The 19,701-nt window shown below is 39.1% G+C and overlaps 1 protein-coding gene and 1 pseudogene across 3 annotated transcripts in view; both read left to right on the plus strand.

The window, feature by feature from the left end:
- CDKAL1 (CDKAL1 threonylcarbamoyladenosine tRNA methylthiotransferase) overlaps positions 1–19,701 on the plus strand; it is a 634,424-nt gene that overhangs the window by 119,896 nt on the left and 494,827 nt on the right. The gene's annotated exons all lie outside the window — the stretch shown is intronic.
- LOC308345124 (large ribosomal subunit protein uL6-like) lies at positions 15,868–18,490 on the plus strand (annotated as a pseudogene). Its single transcript has 4 exons — positions 15,868–15,896; positions 16,056–16,163; positions 17,502–17,535; positions 17,892–18,490. The product of its transcript is annotated as a large ribosomal subunit protein uL6-like (transcript).

Consider the following 19,701-nt stretch of genomic DNA (forward strand, 5'->3'; position numbering starts at 1 on the left):
GACAAATGAACTGGGCCAGCTTCAGGAACCTGCCCCTTGGCTCAATTGAAGCATCTCATCTGGAGTCAGAGGAGAAGAAAAAGTTGTAGATAAAAACCTGGTAGGGTTTGGCTTTGAGTTTGACACGCAACTAATTACTCAACACATGTTCGTACAGTCAGATTGAACTGATTCTTCCTTTTTGGGGAAGAGAATTTAGCCTCGTTCTATCTGTGCATCAGCGTGTCATTGTGAGTGTACTGTTCTGTGTTAGGTATGTTATACATAATGTAGCTATGTTAGTATCATACATTTATTTTACATTTGAGTATCAAATTGTTCGGTTTCACAGAATGAGCAAAAAACATCAGATAAGCCATCAAATTAAAAAAAAAATCAACATGGCTATTGCAGGGGAGGAAGCAGAAGCGTTGGTAAGGTGAACTTGAGAAAGGATGTCGTGAGGGAGTCACATAGTAAGATCTCTGCGGACAGTAATACTGTTGAAGACCACATTTCTCTGGAGAAGTTGTTTAGGCGTTAGGTCTTATCATCATACCATGTGTAATTTGTATTATTCAAGCCTTAAGTCATGGTTCTGTTTAGTCTGTTTTCTGTTGTTGCAAGGACTTTATATGTTTTTATCCCCATCAGCTAGTCTGGGGTAAATAATGGGGCTGGAACAACATGTTTTCCGGAAACCTAAATGAAGAGCTCTCTGTTGATCCCTAAAATGAAGGGTAAGAGTCATATAGGTTAGAGCAGACTTTGGCTCATTCCTTGTTACAGGCTTTAGGTTGCTTGTCCCCTAGCCAAGGAAAAACACAGAGATGAAGGGGAATACAGCGAGATTATTATGTATTATGTCCCAGGGAGAAATGTGATTGCAAATAAAGGAGAAAGTGTGTTTTGGGGTTGAACTTCTGGTTGACTTAAGCAAAACCAAAGGAGGGAATGGTTAAATTCACAGTTGAAGAATTAGTAACTTATTTTGCAAATCAGAAGGAGAAAAAGCAGTTCAGATGTAGTAAGCCATTTCAAAATGCAAAACCGAGTTTTGCAGTTATCTAAAATCTTTTTGGTGAATAGTATTTTGCATATTTCATGATTACTGTTACATCAACAGTCGCTTTGTTTTTGCCATTTTAAGCAAGAGTAAGTGAAAGAGGTCAGTGTATTATGTACCGGCAACAGCTGGCTGATAGCATTGAATACTTACGTAATTAAATATATGTGTTGGCTGTTGTCCTAACAGCTCTGTAGGTGGAGGCCCCAGAAAGCATGCAGAAACTTGCTTTAGCAGGATTAAAGAAGAAATCAACATGATCTGAGCCAGAGCTTTCAGCCAAGAGTGATTTCCTATTGTTTTGGTTTCAAAGACATTCTACTTATTCTTGGTGTGTGTGTTTAGACAACAGAGAAAAAGACTCTTGTGTTTTTTTTTCTCCCCTTATTGTATGCTCTAAGTGTAAGAAACATAATCTTTCTTAATTTTTAGTCGCTCAGTGGTATTGTTTAATAACTGGTAATAAATGAAATAAAAAACCATCTGACCTTTAAACCTATAGTACATGATACCAAGATCGTACGTGTTAACTGTTTCTGTTCCCTGCGGACGGGTGCACTTAGGTATCCTCTGGGCCAGTTTAAAGGGTTACTTCGATCTTAGACCACGTTAAGGCATGGTTGTCTGTGATCATGGAAAACTGGGTCATGTGGCTGTGCAGAATAAACAGAATGCACAGGTAAAATGCGACTGCACTTTTCGGTTGATAGCCTCATCTGTGGAGGCAAATCCTATTCAAAGTACCCTATGATTATTTCTATTCCTATTTTTATAGCTCAAGGGCTGAGGCCAGTCCTTAAGGCACCTTTGAATACAGGTTTTGATGACCGGAGAGCACCTTTGTGGGTTTTAGAAAAAGATGCCAGTCCTTGTAGACACAACCCCACGTGGCTGTGGATGGCTGCCCTATATAGGTAACCCTGTATTGAACCATCTCTTCTTGTGTCTGTACCTCACATCAGGGTGGCTGCCCCTTAGGAACTCGCTCTGGTAACGGCGCTTGACCGTGAGAGTTGAACAAATGAATGAACCGAGTCATGTGTTTACTTTCTTTCTCTATTTATCCCTTTGACCCCACTATCCCCAGCCTCCGTCAGAACAGGTATCTTCCTCTGTAGCTTTTCATAGAACTTCTTCTGTATCCCTGTTTTCCGATAGATTGCATCATTTAGAAATTAAGTTAGGCTGCATGTTCTAGAAAACTCAAAAAGTAGAGGCTTAAATAAAATGGGGCATTTATTTTTCCCATGTGATGTGTGAAGTCCATCGTTAGGAAGCTGCCAGCTTTGGTTTACCAATTTAAGGATGTACGTGCTTGGTCTTTGCAGTTTTATTGATCTTTTTGTTATGGTGTAAAGTGAATGTTACTGTCCAGCCATTATATGTATTTTCTAAAAATGAGGAAGCACCAAATAGGACAGTGCCCCTTGACTTTGTCCCTCCTTTAAAGATTTATAGGAAGTCCCACTCAAGACTGTGTGCATATAGCCCAGTGGTTGGAACCATATTGTTTGGCTGCTCTTTAAGGGAAGCTAGGAAATAGATTTTTGTTTTGGACTGGTTACATTGTTGTTCCAATAGAATTGGGGTTCTGTTGATAAGCGAGAAGGGAGAACTTTATCTGGGGGCTAACTTGATGTCTTTGCTGTAGATTATAATCTTTGAGACAAAATATAGATTTTGTTTCTTTTTTTTTATTAAAGATTTTACTTATTTTTTGACAGAGAGAGACAGCGAGAGAGGAACACAAGTGGGGGGGTGAGAAAGGGAGAAGCAGGCTTCCCGCTGAGCAGAGAGCCTGATGTGGGGCTCGATCCCAGGACCCCCCGATCATGACCTGAGCCAAAGGCAGCTTAACTAACGACTGAGACACCCAGGCGACCTTAGATTTTGTTTCTTATTTGTCAGGATCCGTGTATTAATTAGTTTCTCAATATACTTTTAGACAAATGACCCTCCTTTCTCCTGTTTTCTTTATTAAGAACATTTAAGAAACAACATAGGTGCCACTTGAGAACTTCTTCTCTTTTTGGTTATCCTGACCTGGCTTTGATGAGGTACTAACAAAATATGCAGGAGTTCATGGCTTAGGTGTTACACACACTAATACTGATACTACTACTGTTGATGATGATGATGGTAATGATGATAAGGACTTCCTGGGATTTTCAATTACTTTCTGCTCCTAGGACCTGCAGGTAACATACTTGACCTGGAACCATTAAGGAAGGTATCTCATTGTTTCTAAGATTCAGTTTTGTGACACAATAATTATAAAGCTGGTTTAGAAACTAGAAAGTTTAAAAGAATTTAGATAGAAAACAAGAGTTTAAAATTGAATATCGTCGAATTAAGACCAAGTAGAAGACAGGTTGAGCCTTAAATACAGTCTATAATTAAATATTAGAAAACACTATTTTACATAATTCTAAAAAGTTTGTTTCCGCTGAGAACAATGCTGTTTTTCACTGAAATGGAAATTTAGTGTTGTACCTCTAATGTGAAAAAAGTGGAGAATTATAAGTAACCATTGAAACTCTAAACAATGGAGGGCACCTGGGTGGCTCAGTCCAGGAAGCGTCTGCCTTTGGCTCAGCTCATGATTCCAGGGTCCTGGGATCAAGTCCCGCATTGGGCTTCCTGGGCAGTGGGCAGTCTGCTTCTCTGTCTACGCCTTCCCCCTGCTCATGATCTCTCTCCTTCTCTTTCTCTCTCTCTCTCGGATAAATAAATAAAATCTTGAAAAAAAAAAATCTAACCAATGGGAAGAGCCCTATTAAACTTGTAGAGTTTCTGTAGGTTGGAGCCATTGGCAGTTATTACAGGAAAGTTAAGGATTATAAAATTCTCACCCTGGAATGTACCCTGAACATTCAGCAACAGTGTCTTTTGTGTGCTTGCAGAGATACACTGTTGAACCATTGTTATGAACTACCCAGACAAATTTATGTTCTAATGACCCATTCTTTAGTATTTTTCTTCTTTTGTTGAATGTCTGTGTGTGTGCACGCTTGTCTGTCTGCTTTTCTCAGCGTAGGTGCATTGAGAAAGAAACTGACAGAATCCCATGATAGAAACTGTCCTGGGAAAAGTACAAATTAATGTGTATGTCAGGGATCTCCTTTACAGTATGTTTTAGAATCAACAGCTCATCCTTTGTGCCAGGCAGTGATGTGTTTTCTAGCTCATAAATTTCTTTTCTATTATAAGGGGTCAGATAAGAAAAGTTTATGGCAAAACTAAAAAGTTTAATTTGATGCTTTCCTTAAACACCGGTCAGTATTTTATGATAGCTACTGACGAAAAAGACTTACTTTTCTTTGAATGAGAAAATGTCAACGTATTTTATAGTTTTTTTTGGTCATCCGTGGTTGAAGCATAGGTTAATTTACCGTTTTGATGTTTTTACCATTTTTAATAAATAACAAAGATTTTAGTATGCTTGATCAAGTTAATTTTAAAATGGTAATTAAAAAAATTACAATAGAACTGATGGGTATTCATTGAGCAAACCTGGACACATGGCGCTTTGAGTTTGTATTTCTGATGCCTTCATTGTCCTACTGCCCACGTAACTTCAGGCAACTGGTTGAGCCTTAGAACTGGAAGTGTGAGGAGAGCACTGACGGGGCTGAGACACTGGGTCTTGGGAAGAAGGTTCACTGTGTAGGGGGATTGCAGGACGACCCTTATCCTAGTGGAGAAGAAGAAGAAGGTCAAAGACCAGGAATTAGGGAAATCTTCACTCTCCTGTAGTCTGAGGGCAGTAGTTCTGATCCTAGCAGGCTCCGTGATCCTTTTGTGTAACAAGTACATTGCATTGTGCCCTTTATTATTCTGAGGTAAAATTCATAAATAATATAATCTATATTCATAAATAATATAATCTGCCTATACACATAATAACAAATAGAATTAACATAAGGGGAAAAACCAAAACTGGATAAGGTAATATATGTTTTAAAAATGTTAATGTTCAGGCATAGATAATGGTAGGAAATGCAAGGAATGTGTGTATCTAGAAGCACACTGAATGTGAGAGGAGTGAAGGCGGTGTCATACGTGTGTGGCCTTATTAGCTTAAATACCGAGAATGCCCTTCCCTAGTGATGCGCCTTTTTCTCAAGCAGATGGCTAGTCTTGGGAAAGTTCTCAGTGCAACAAAGTGTGATTTTCCCCCCTTCTATTTTCATAAAAGTTGGATTCCTGAAACTGTTTAAAAAAATGCATCGTGATTGTATGTGAAATAGATGTAGATTCTAGATATTATTAATATTTTTAAAAATCTACCTGAATGTTCAGTGAGACATTGAGAACTCATACAGGACATATGGAATTCTTTATATAGGACAAACCTATGCATTAGAAGATGTATAGAACCTCTGACTTCTGTCCACTAAATGGTAGTTGCAGTCTCCAGTATCATAATCAAAAAGATTCGATTAATTTAATGACTTAATGGTTTAAATTTCTGTATGGCCTGAAGCACCCAGATCAGTATTCTAAAAAAAACCCACAGATTTTTAAATATATAAAGTTTATATGTATGTATGTATGAATGATTTCTATTTATATGAACATATAAGTCATATATAAAAATCATATATATCCATATATATACATATATATGTGTATATATGTACATGTGTATATATATGAATATTAATTGGACAATTTCCAAAGGTTATGAATAAGCAATATATAGAGGAGGAAATGTAAGTAAAAATGAAAGAGTTTCATCCTTACTGGTGGTCAGAGAAACACAAATTAAAATGAGACACTGTATTTTGCTGAGTATGTTGGATTTTTTCCCCTCAGGAGATCCTGTGCTCCTAAGATTGTGGGGAAATACATTGCTACATTGATACATTGCTGGTACATCCAAGTATATTTGAATTACTACCATCTTCCGGGAAAGTAATTTTTTGATAGGTATAAAAATAAAAAATATGTATGCCCCTTGATTTAGCAATTCTGTTTTATGACCCTCTCCCCTACTGATAGGAAAAGACTTGTCTGCAAGGATAGGGATATAATCTCCGATTACATTATTGTTGATAGCAGCCGGAAGTGTCACAACAGCTCTTCATCCACTCTCCGCTTCCCTTCCGTGCTCTCTCCTCTCTCTCTTCTTTCCTCCCTTTCTTCAGTGGTACCTTCTGGAATAATTCCATACAGGTATAGATAAAGCTTCCTTATCCTTTCATTTATGGATTTATAGAATACTTCTTTGTGCTCTTGTTCATGGATTCCTAGAAATAGTGTTCTATCTTATGTACATATTTTATTTAACCACTTACCATCGGATGGACATTTAGTTTTTTTCCTAATAAGTGGTTATTGTAAATACTGTCTATGAACATGTTTTGACTGGGACTTGATAGAGCCTTAACATTTTTTTAACTTGCATCTTGAAATGATAGCATAGTTAGAGAAGAGATAGATGCAGGAGTAGTGCAGAGGACCCCCCAGACCCTTCACTGCAGTTCTGTGATGCTCCCGACTATAATGCAGTCGTCAAAGCAGGAAGTGAATATTGATCAGTACGATGAACGGTTAGGCAGTTCTTACGCACCCATTGTCTTTTTTTCTAGTTCAGGGGCCCCATTTTGGATCTCACAGTGCATTCAGTTGTCATGCCGGTGTCTCTCAATCTGGGACAGTTTCTCAGTCTGTCTTTGTCTTTTATGACATTGACACTTTTGGAGACTACTGGTCAGTTATGTTGTAAAATGTTGCCTCATTGGGGCTTTTCTGGCATTTCCTCATGGTTAGTTTCAGCTGTGCATTTGATCAAGACTACGAGAATGGCAGATATGTGTCCTCGGTACGTCAGTCATACTGAGGAGTTTCTGGGTGCTGTAACATCTCTTTATAGTTAACTTTAACATATAGTAACTAGTTGTTAAATTTATTTCATTAAGTTGGTGGCTTTTGCCATTCTCCAGTGTAAAGTTATTATCGTCCCCTTTGGAATGAACAAGTATTTGGTGATATTTTGAGATTATGCAAATACTGTTTCTCATCATGCTTTCACCATAAAATTTAGCCATTGATTATTCTTACCTGCAACAGTTAATACTATAGTATTTATCAAGCGGTGATTTTTCTATTTCCATCATGTGTCTACATTAATTAATTGGAATCTTGCTGTAGGGAAGAGCATGGACTCCTTTCTGTTTACTTCATTATAGAGTCAAGGTTATTTCTTTATTTTGTGGAGCATAATAATCTCTTACTACCATTATTTTATTCCTCAAATGGTTCTGGCATTGACCAGTGTAAATTCCTTTCGGTGACTCCTTTCTGGTGCATGGGATAGACCTAGCTTCAGTGCTGAATGGAGCCATTTCTCCACGGATCCTGGTTCCTTTCATTGGTGACTGGTATAAAGACCACTAATCCATATGCTTTTTGCTAGTGGGGTGTCGCTGCTTCTAGGCAATGTTAGTGGACAGAGTTAGGAGATGTATATATGTGTACAGACTGTATCTGTATCTGTTTATCTGTGTATGTATTAAAAAGCATGAGGTCATACTACTGTCTCTGATTCTATTTCAACTGCATGGGGTTTATTTCTAGCCTTCCCTCCTTTCTTACATGTAACTCCATTCTAGAGCTGCGAGAAACCTCTCCTTTCCCACCATGTACATGTTATTTCTTTAATCCTATTAAGCATATAAAGTAGTTTTGGAATTACTAACCCAATCTCCTGTGAAAAAGACATTTTACTAACTAGAATATAATGTTTAAGTCCTTTTTGTCTTTCATCTTGCAAGATGTAGCCAAAATGTTACTTTCCAAAGTTAGATTGAATGTGGTTATGTTATTAATTTGTGATTCAATTAAGTTCATTTGAAGCCACTTGTATTCCATTATGGATTCTGCCCACTTCCTGTCTGGTTTTAATTTTTTTTGTATTTTTTATTTTTTTAGTATGTGAAACATTAGCATGATTTTCAGCATCAGAACTATGCTAAGTAGTTTACTGAGAGAAGGATCATTGCCCTGTCACTCCTCCCGCCCTCCCCATTACTCTGTTCTTTTCATCCTCATCCCCTCCATCTCCCAGTAGCTTCTGGCTGCTGCTTGCTTTTTTCCACATACAAGCACACGTCAGGTTGTGATTTTCCTATTTCTGCCTTTTATATTTATTAACTGCAATTTTACTGTGAAGAACTGTTTTTTCTCATTTCAGTTATTTATTTTTTTAAAAGATTTTATTTATTTATTTGACAGAGAGAGAGATCATAAGTAGGCAGAGAGGCAGGCAGAGAGAGAGAGAGGAGGAAGCAGGATCCCTGCCGAGCAGAGAGCCCGATGCGGGGCTCGATCCCAGGACCCCGGGATCATGACCTGAACCGAAGGCAGAGGCTTTAACCCACTGAGCCACCCAGGCGCCCCTCTCATTTCAGTTATTTATATCAGTATGAACTCATGATTATTTTTCTGTGGGTCATAATCCCACAGAGTACGTTGTACCAAATTCTGGATGCGGAATCTATGTAATTTTTAAAAATTTCCCTTTTTTTTTTTTACTTAACTGATAACATACTTTAGATATTCTTTTATTCTGTACTACAGCCTATGACCTTTGTATCAGGTGGTAAGGAATCGGTAAGGTAATGGTAAGGATCCATTTGGGGTATGTGTGTAAGTACGCTGTTGAGCTATGGCTCTGCTTTCATCCTGTCCAAATAGCTCCTTAAATGTCCCAGTGTTCTTTATTGAACATTTCATCTTTGCCCCAGTGTTTCGAGATGCCATCTTTATCATACGTTACATTTCCAGATTGACCTACGTCTAACTTGAGCTTCTTGCCTTATGCCACAGGTCTGTTTATTTATGTTCCGTCCACTGTGTGTTTATGGAGGTTTTATTTATGATATCTCGTGGAGTTATCTTGTGGAGTTAATCTCTCTTTGTGGTCTTTCATTTTTCATGTTTTTTTTTTCCTCTCACTATTGTTGCATGTCAGTTTCTTCAAATGAACTTTATTATCACTTTTCTAACTCCATGACAAAAGCAGTTGGTACTTTTCCTGGTAAATAAAAATTAATCATAAATTAACTTGGGGAGAACGATATTTTTATGATGTTGATTCATCCCACCCAAGGATAGAAGAGGGTACGTTTATTCAGATCTGCTTCTCTTACTTTCAGGAGTGTGTTAGTCTTTTTCCCAATATCAGTTCGGGGTATAGCTTGTGAAGTTTATCCCTAAGAATTTTATGGTTTTTGTTTGCTATCTTAAATGCTTTCTCTACCTCTGATGAAGATTTTATTTTTTGTCCTCAACTTGGTTATTGTTTGTGCCTGCAAAGGCTGTTGTTACTTTATTTTATATTTTAACTTAATTTTTTATCATCAATTTTTATAAATTTTTGTAGGATTTTCTAGATGCACTGTCGCTTCATCTGCAAATAGAGGTTCCTTTCTTCTTTACCAGTTTTTATCCTTTAATTTATTTCTCTTGCCTCATTACATTGGCAGTAAGCTCATTGGCTTGAGGGGGGAACTTCTTGGAGGATATTCATTGGACAGGAGATAAGTCTCTGTCTTCTGTGAATCAGCATTTACTGGAAATGTCTCTCAGCTAGCTCCCTTTTTCTGCGGGTTCTTTTGGGATATTTTCCATTTCATATCATCCGGCTCTATGTTAGACTGAAATCCTTTCACACTTCCGACTTCTGTTTAGTTTTATAAGGGTGGTTGCAGCCTTATTTCATTCATGGATATTTATAAGTTACAATTTTGTTGTCAGTTGTGGCTTCAGAATTAAAGTTCTTTTCATGGTTAAGTCTTTTGGCTTGAATTCTGCTTTGCTCTCTTTTGCTTGTTACTGCTTTGTATACCCTTTTAATTTTAGCCATTCTGAACTACGCTTCAGACATCTCTTATATGTAGAATAGAGTTGGGTCTTGCTTTGTGAACAAGATTTGAAATCTTATTGTTCTGTTGATATGGCTGATACATTTGGTTTCAAGTCTGTGGTCATATTTTGTAATTCTGTGTTATTTTGTAGTAGCTGTGTTTCTTTATGAGATATATTTTATTTTAAATTAATGACATGTTATTTAGGAATATTTGTATTATTCTGTGCTTACCTTTGTCTCTGTACCTCTTAAATGCCTGTAATCCTCTGTTACCCATTGAATTGTTTACCTTCTGTTGTGTTAGAGTTTAATGGTACCCTTTAACTTCTGGCTTTTGCCAGCCAAAGAACTTATGTTACTTTCTAAACTCCTTTCCCTTTACTTCCTGTTCTTTTTGCATTACTTCCATTTTGTTAGGATATATAACATTTGCATATTAATCTTCAACTTTCAAAGGTTAATGTCTCCACCTTTATTTTCATCATAGATTTAGTTATGTGTATGAATGGTCTTATCACTCTTTTTCCTTTCATATGATAGGTGCATTAAGCTAGATTCTTTGAGAAAGGATAGTGATTCTTCTGTGTTTAAAAGAGTTTTTACAAGGCATTGATGCTTAAAGGACAGCTTGGTTGGATATAAAATCCATTATTCATACTTTCTTTCATTCAATTTCTAAACAGTGCCATTCCCTTGTTGCTTTGCATTGTGTTTTGTTTTAGACAACTGATGCCAGTCGGATTCATTTGCCACTGTTCATTGTTGTCTTTTTTGTTTTTTAAAGATTTTATTTATTTTATTAGTCAGAGAGAGCGAGAGAGTGCGCGAGAGAGAGCGAGCGAGAGCACACAAGCAGGGGGAGTGGCAGGCAGAGGGAGAAGCAGGCTCCCCTCTCAGCAAGAAGCCTGATGTGGGGCTGGATCCCAGGACCCACCTGACCTGAAGGCAGATACTCAACTGACTGAGCCACCCAGGCGTCCCTATTTTATCTTTTTTTTTTTTTTTTTTTTGGCTTAGGGGCCTTGAGCTTATCTTTATGTTTGAAGCCCAAGAGTTTTCTAAGATTTATTTGGGAGTTGACTGTTTCAGGTAAATTCTTCCAGGCATTGGTTGGCACTTCGAATATGTAGATTCAGATCTTTTATTTCTGCAAAGTTTTCTTGGATTATAGTTTTAAATATTTGTTTTACTCTCCTCAGTGTTTTTGTTTTTGTTTTTTGGTTTTTTCTTTTCTTTTGGGACTCCAGTTTTATGAATGTTATTCCTTCTTTCCTGTTTCCTAATTCTACCCCTTCTGACATTATTTTTTACCTTTTTTTTAAATCTCATTTTTATTATCTTGATTTTTTACCACATTTCTTCAATACTCCCTATTTTTATTTGAGTTTTAGGATGGATCTTTATATTTACATGGCATCATTTTTGGGCGGGCTGGTTGGGAAGGCCCTTTGAAGGCGTAAGTCTAAATATAGACATCAGGTGAGTTCTGTAATACTTATTCGTAGTCAGTAAGAGAAGAACATTCCAGACAGAGCAGGAAAACACTAAAAACAAAAACAACCCCCCTTTTTTTTCCTGTTTCTATTCTTAACTGCTACCATTCAGGTTCTGCCCTCTCCAGGCAAGACCTAGCTTATTATGAGGAATGGAAATTATATGTGGGTAGTGTTTTGTTCTGTTTGGAACTAATTGACAAAGGGTTCATTATAATCAGTAGTGGTGGATAGAATAAATGAATTATTTTCCCACTAGTAACTTGTGGATGTGAAGCAGAGTGAGAATGAGTGGCATTGTTGTCCATGCCATTGGCTACCTCATAGAATAGACTACCATGTGGGGAGATCCTTTTAGCCATTTCTTGAGCAAATGCTGTCACTCATCTCTTTCCTGTTAGATACTGTAAGAGGCACTGGGGACATGGACCCTTTCTGAAAATGAGCTGAAAATAAGCCTCTTTCAATAAGATCTTTAGATACAGTGCTATTCTGTGTTGAATGGCTTATGGATGGACTCAGGTATAATTAAATGTTGTAGTTCCCGAAAGATGAATGAACATTGCTTTTGAAATGTATTGGAAGAACATCTTTTAGTATATACTACATCGAATTTTAAAAACTTTTTATTGTAATAATTCTAGTCTCCCATGTGTTAGGAGCATGTGACTCTTGATCTTAGAGTCATGAGTTCAAGCCCCACGTTGGGCAGAGATTACTTAAAAAAAAAATGACATCATATTTGAAGTTCATTTTCTTATAAATGTGTGCCAAACCAAGAAAAACTGAGGATGAATTTCTTGCCAGAAAACACTGTTAGCAGTATTGGATTCTTTACATCCATTGCTTAAACCATGACTATTCTAGGACTAGTCTTTTTTTTTTTTAAGATGGTTAAAACTAGGGCAGGTTGTCACTTGTCTGGGATTGTTCTTTCAATAAGCAAGACTTTATGAACACTGAATGTTGTCTGTCACTGTCTACATCTGTGATTCCCTTTATTCTGACTGAAAGAAAATCTTTACTTCCCGCAAGTAGCTTTATGTAGAAAGCTGGCATCACAGAGCACTTTTGGATCGACTCTTTTGCCTTAAAAAACACTGAAAGATGTAATTTAACACTGATGTTTCTGTTCAGCAAGGTGAGGCTGCTTGTAACAGGGCAGCATTTAAAGCTGGGTTTCTTGTTTACTAACCTGCAAAGAGGCATCTTGTTCTATCATCAAAGTTTTCCAACATCAGGATGTGATTTTAAGAAAATAACAGTCTTTGATACCAAGGATACGATTTAGTGCCTGAAATGAACAATCAGAAATGAAAAAGCAGGTTGGGAAGGGTACATGGCTTTAGTTGTGTTTGTTGCATCACAGTGATTGGGAATATTTAGCTCAAGTGTCTTTCCTGGTGGCCCGCGTTAGCTCAGTTGTTTTAGTTGTCATGAATGCATTTACAGTTCCATGAAGGATGGTGTCTCGGGGTGGATGAATCCCTGTAAGGACATTACAGAACACTGTTCAAGTGTGGTCCGGAGTCTGAAATGTTTCTAGGTAGAAACAGCCCTGGGCATGCCCACCTTTAGGAAATCCATTTTTTTTTCCATATGCTTATTTGGGTAGCTTACTCCCCCTACTACTTCCCCTTCTCCCCACTACTCTGTGACTGGGCGGCCTGGCCCAGTATCTGCCTGCATTGGAATTCTGTGTTCTTTCCATTTTACCCTGCTTTGCAAATTTATTGAATTCCTACTCTGTGGCAGACGTTGTGTTAGAGGCCAAATATTAAAAAAAAAAAAAGAAGAAGGCCAAGTCCTGTCTTTTACTTGAGAGGAAAGACAGTATGCCCGTTACCAATTTAAAGTTTCTCAGTCTCCAGTACAGTCTTTATGGGACCAGAAGCCAACCCTGAAGTAATTCTCCCTTGTTAGTTTCTGCAGTATTAGCTCTGTCAGTAGAGGGCGCCGGAGAGAAACTGCAAGGTGGGAGGGGCAGGAAAGCTCTTCTCTGGGGCACAGCCCTCCTTCCTCTCTCCTTCCCTGCAGGAGCCGCTGGTGGCTGTTTGGACCCTATGGTGTGGCTGCTGGGACAGCATCCATCCTGCCTCCTTTCCCTGATCTTGCAGGCCACATGGCTGATGTTCCGTTCCTCCTCTGACTGGATAACATTTATTTTTCTGTTATCCAGCTCTAACAGCACTTCTCTCTTAAAGTCTTCCTTAAACTCCAGCCCCCATGAAGTTTCCTAACTTATAGGTCTTTAGAGCAGGCTGTACTTACCGTAGCTGCCCTGTAACGTTTTGCTGGCTTGTGTTTTCTCTCCCTGCAAACTGCGAGCTCCAGGTTCCTTCAGCGTGCCCAGTGTCCTGCAGGGCCTCTCAGATGCCTAGTGAATTGATTCAAATCTTCTATTATGCTCTTGACTCCTTGCTTCCACGCAGTAAACATTGCTTCTGAGGGAAAATAATAGCTGTCTTTTGTTGAGTAATGTGTGAGGTACTCCTGCATACTCTGATTACTTAGCCTTATGTTAAACCTGCAGAAGCACGTACATTTTGAGGGATGAAGTATCTTCCCCCAGGTTTACGTGGCTGGGAAGTGACGGAGTTGTTTTTTTCAAACCTGGGTCTGTCCCACTTCAAAGACCCATACATGTTCAGAAGATGTTAAAACTTAGACCAGTTTCTATATGTTTCTCTCTCTCACTTTTTAAAAACTTGGTATGTTTCTGATGCTTTCTTTTCATTATAGTTAGTGTAGGTCCAGTAGAGAGCCCTACAATCCAGTTCGTTAAAAATTCCTAGTTGTGGGGCACCTGGGTGGCTCGGTGGGTTAAACCTCTGCCTTCGGCTCAGGTCATGATCCCAGGCTCCTGGGATCGAGCCCCGCATCGGCTCTCTGTTCAGTGGTGAGCCTGCTTCCCGCTCTCTCTCTGCCTGCCTCTCTGCCTACTTGTGATCTCTGTCTGTCAAATAAATAAATAAAATCTTTTAAAAAATTTTTAAAAAAATTCCTAGTTGTATTTATATTTAGAGATTTATCTGTTAGCAGAAAGTTGCTTATGAATAGTGTCTTGTCCTCTTCAAAGTTGGAATTAATAAAATGGTTCTTTCATCTCTCACAGTTATTTCTAGGGAAAGGAAATCACAGAGGAAAAAAACCATAATGTCCATTTTATGACATTTGTATAATCCCACCTGGGGATAAATTGTGTTTTCTTTGTCATTGATTTTTGTTTGTTAAAGGCTTATGTTGTGACATTGATTTTCAAAGTCATAGATACTTTATCTAGGAATCATTCAGAATTGAATAAGAAATGCTCTATTTATTATAAAGGCTCATGTTTTATGAAGCTGATCTTAGTGTTTAAAATAGATGATTTTTAAAAATACCATTGGTTGTTGATCCATAGACTTTTCAAACCGTTTTACTAGCCAATTATAAAACGGTAGCTTGCAGATTGTAGAACATTTGGGAAATACAATTTAAAAGTCACCTGTACCCCCTTATGTAGTAGTTACCATGGTTAAGATGTTGGCATATGACTTTCTAATTTTTTTTCTGTATTTGTTTCTCTTTGACATAGAGGAAATTGTTTTGTAGTATTTTTGTATCGTACTTGAAAAAAAAGAGTTTAACACAGGATATATTAATTTTAAATGGCTGCATAATGTTTCATTTTAGAGATCTATTATTTATGTACATTCTTTGGCCAAGTACTTAGGTTTTATCCAATATATCACTTACTGAAATAATTATATTATAACCACCAAATAAATCAACAAGTTTGGGGATAATTTTTTGTGTTCATTTCTGGTTATTATATACTAAGCAGATCAGATTCTCAAAGGTGGAACTTGGGGTTAAAGAATGAGCATTTTAAGAACTCTAGGTATGTTTTGTCTCATTGTTCTCTAGATGAGATGTACCCATCAACCTCCTTACTAATTGTGTGTGAGAGTGAGGGGGAGACTCTTTTCTCTCCTGTGCCGCTGGAATTCCTAATTTTGTCTTTGCTAATTTAATGGGGATTGGGATGATAACTCATTGTTTTAATATCTGTCTCTTTGATAACCAGTGAAATTAACATTTTTATATTTGGGTTAGTTACCGTTTGTATTGTCTTTATTTTAGATTTCATGTCTTTCAAGTATACGCATATGAACTTCTTGTATATTGAGAATCAGCTATAAGAGAATTTCAAAGTTAGGACTTCTTTATCATGCTCATGCAAACAGTAATAAGATTAAACTTTACTTTCGAATTTTGAGAAAAGGTTTTGCAGATCTAGTATGAATTCATTTAATAATATTTTTGTGTACCCCCTATTGTCTGCTTGAGTACTTTCGTATTAAAAAAAAAAAGGAAATTGAGATTGTGGTATGCTATAATTATTTAGCTCATAAATAATGACTTATATTTCTAAAATAAAATGAAGTATTTATCCAAGGGAATAGACAATAATGACTTTCAAATTCTTCAGGAACTACAGGTGAGTTGGATGCTTTATGACTCCTGCCCTAGAGGTTTTGTGGTTCGCATATATAAGCTACCATTTGTCGTCCTGTCTCTTGTCTCCAGCTTTTCTTTCTGAATCCTTGGACTAGTTCCTGCGGAAACTCTGAGTTCACAGTGGTGCCCTCCGGGCCAGGGCATCTCTGGGCCGGCAGATTGTGAGCAGCCGCTGCTGCTGGGCGCAGGTGTACGTGCAGATGGCATGGCGGGGCCAGCCTGCCTTCTGCTTGGCGGGGCCTGAGAGGTGATGGATAATACAGCTTGCTCTGCATCATGGTCTGAGGCAAGGGGAGCAGGAGGACCAGCCTGCGTGAAAGTCCGAGCTGGCAGAACAAACACACACACTTAATTGACTCTGTAGTTTTATTAAACTTCCTTATTAATGCTCTTAACCAGTGGCCTCAGCGCCTGCCAGTTTGTCTCCTTGCCGCCTCTCTTGCTGTGTATCTTCAGAGGGATGTCAGAGTCATAGCTACGGAAAGGGGGGAAAGCAGCCCTCCTGGGCTGGAGCAGGTATACAGTTGTCAATGCGCATTACATACCCTAGTGTGGACTCCACGGCAGTGTAAGGGCTGCTCAGTATGTGCCTCAGTCTGTTTGTTTTTTCCTTTCCTCCTACTTGTCTCCAAAATGGGGAGGACATACCCCTAGAGTAGAGAAGCCAGGGGAGGACATACCCCTAGAGTAGAGAAGCCAGGGTACTGCTTTTGTTGTTAATACCAGGACACTGGGACGTTTACATAAGGTTACTGTCTACCTATTAGGAGTTTTTCCTTTTTTAAAATTTATTTATTTTTTTAAAGATTTATTTATTTATTTGAGAGAGCATGAGCGAGCGAGTACATGAGCAGGGGGAGGGGCAGGGGCAGAGGGAGAGAGAGGATCTCTGGCAGACTCCCCGCTGAGTGCAGAGCCTGTCATGGGGCTCTAGCCCACGACCCTGACATCATGACCTGATCCAAAATTAAGTTGGATAATCCACGGACTGAGCCACCGAGGTGCCCTGAGTTTTTCCTTTTTTAAAAATTTGTCCTCCAAGTCAGCCTTCATAGAGGACATATGATGACATGAAGTCGAGGACACTTGACACCCTTTCTTTGCCAGGATTTTACTCTGAATTTAAAAATGTCAAAATGACTAAGGACTTCCGAAATGACTAGCATGGAAGTATTCTGTTTGTTACTTACCCTCGGAGTTCACCTGGAGTTTTATAACTGTTTTAGGTAGTTTTCTGTTTGGAGTCCCAAACATCAGGGGATCTTGTGAATTCTGTCTACAACTAATAAATAAGTGTAATTCGTCTATGGTTTTCTTCATTTTCTTTTAAATGCTTATCTATAATGTTCAGAACTGCTCTGGGTTTTTGACTGGTATTCCACAGAATTTCTGTCTGGGTCACAGAGGACTTAGTTTTTGGAACTCTGAAATTTCATTATTCTTACGGTTTGAAAATCACGAAGCCTAACGTGAAAGCCGCTGTAGAAAGCTCACTGCTAGGGAATAGGGCTCTGAGACTTTATAATAATTATCATTTTGCCTTTTTTCCTTTAGGACACCTTACTTTTTGAGGCTTCATTTTTAGGGTGTTGTTAGTGGTGGTTTTAGCAGGCAAGAAGGTAAGTCACTCTTTAACAAAACGTTCTGGGCAAATTTGGAAAAACAGTATTTTGCGGGGTCACAATTAAGAGATGTTGGAGCTGCCCACAGCGTTAAGAACTTGCCACAGAGCAAAGCGTGAGATCTCAGCTGCGATCGGAGGGGCTGGCACTCCAGGCTCTAGGGCAGCCTCTCGATTGTCATCCTCTCTTCTCATTCCCATGACAAATATTTTAAGTGCACAAATATTTACGCCTTTTCTGGTTAGTCAGACAGCATTTCTGATAATTTATCCACTTGAGATAAGGTGATTCTTGTTATTCAGATCAGGTCACTGAAATCCCTCTGAGTCTAAACTTACAGAACTCTCACCTAGCTCTTGGCCACATCGACTGCAAGAGTGAAGCCCATTCTCAGCAGTGAGACTGTCAACATTTCCAGAAAACGTCCACATCACCCTGAAGGGACAACACTGTTACTCTGAAGGTCCCCAGAGGAACCCTGTGAAGCTACGTCAGTCCATTGACGTAGAACTCAGTCTCCTTGGAAAGAAGAAGAGACTCCAAGTTGACAAATGGCGGGGCTAGAACAGAGCCAGCTACTGTCCGCACTCTCTCCAGTCACATACGGAACATGGCTGAGGGCAGTGCCTTGGGTTTCCACTACAGGATGGGGTCCATGTATGCTCGCTGCCCCGTCAGAGCTGTTGTTCAGGAGAACGGCTCTGCTGTTGAACTCTGGAATTTCTTGGGCCAACAATACATCTGTGGGGTTCGGATGAGGCCAGATGTTGCTTATTCGGTATCCCAAACCCAGAGAGATGAGTTAATGCTTGAAGGAAATGACATCGAACTTGTATCAAACTCAGCCACTTTGATTCAGCAGGCCACAACAGTTAAAAACCAGGATATCAGAAAAACTTCGGTTGGTGTCTATGTTTCTGGAAGAAAAGCAGTTCAGCATGCTGATGAGTAAGATCTAAGCCGTCCGGAATCAGCAAGATGCCGGATGATTTTTCAGACTGATTTGTGATGCTTGAAAGATGCAGTAAAAGCTGTATTGATTTCAGGCTTTTTCTTAAAACAACAACAGCAGCTATTTGAACTCTGTGTTTCATCAAGACAAGAAGAACAACCATTTTCCTCTTTCTCAGAAACACAGAGTGAAGAACAGGACAAATGCCCAAATTACCTTTCCAGATAGATGCGTTTCTTCCAAGACAGATGTTCTGTACTTAATTGTCCTTAGTTACCGTGCCTCCTGCTGATGTCTTCCTAGCACCGCCTGCAAGAGCAGCCTTAATCTCTCGCCCGTGACTTCCTGAAAGGTCGAGACCACGGACATGCTATTACCTTCTCTTGTCACGTCTCATCCATTTAACGAGGGTGCTTGAAGTCTACCCTAAAAGCTTTTCGTAAGACCTAGTTATACTTCAGCTTGGAGGAGCTAACCTCAGGAGAGTTCCTTGTTTCACTAACTTGTAAATAGTCATGCTTGGCAAGAGTTTTTTCGAGAGCCTGTGGCTACTTTCCTAGGAGGCACAGTTTGAATTCTGGATGCAGGGAGAACCCCTTGAGTTCCACAGAAAGAGAAGAGTGGACCCCTCCACCGGGCATCAGGATGCCATCCTTGGAGTTGTGCAGAGAAGGTTCTGCTCCCACATCGTCTACGTGTTCTCCATGTTTATATTAATTCTTTGGTGAAGCATCAACTGGGCAGATGTCGTAGGAACCAGGGCTAGAGATGACCCTTTGCCCTTTTCTCCAAACAGCTCACGAAGGTAATGAAATATGTCCTGACCCCTTGTGGTGACAGACATAAAAACCAGAATGAAGGCCTTTTTCAGTGCTTTTTACCTCTAATGTGAAGTAGAAAATCTTTTCAAGTCCCTGTGTAATGCCCAGCTGCTTCTTTCCCAGCCAGTAGTTTTGAAGGCTAGAGTTACACACTGTGTGTCTCTAAGGACTGGGGGGAGAAAAATCAAGTTGTCCAGTACCTTCGGAACTGGATGTTCTCGTGCTTCTAGATGAAATTTGATACTGACAGCAATATCTGGAATTATTTCTTGGAAGATATCCAGGACATTTGGCCTGCCATCCAGTGGCCCTTTTTCATCTGTTGGATCTCTTCTCCATAATGTTCTTTTTTGTTCCAGGTGGGGCAAGGGCTTGCTATCAGAATCGCCC

Source organism: Martes martes, assembly GCF_963455335.1.
Source record: "Martes martes genome assembly, chromosome: 6".
Classification (NCBI taxonomy): Eukaryota; Metazoa; Chordata; class Mammalia; order Carnivora; family Mustelidae; genus Martes; species Martes martes.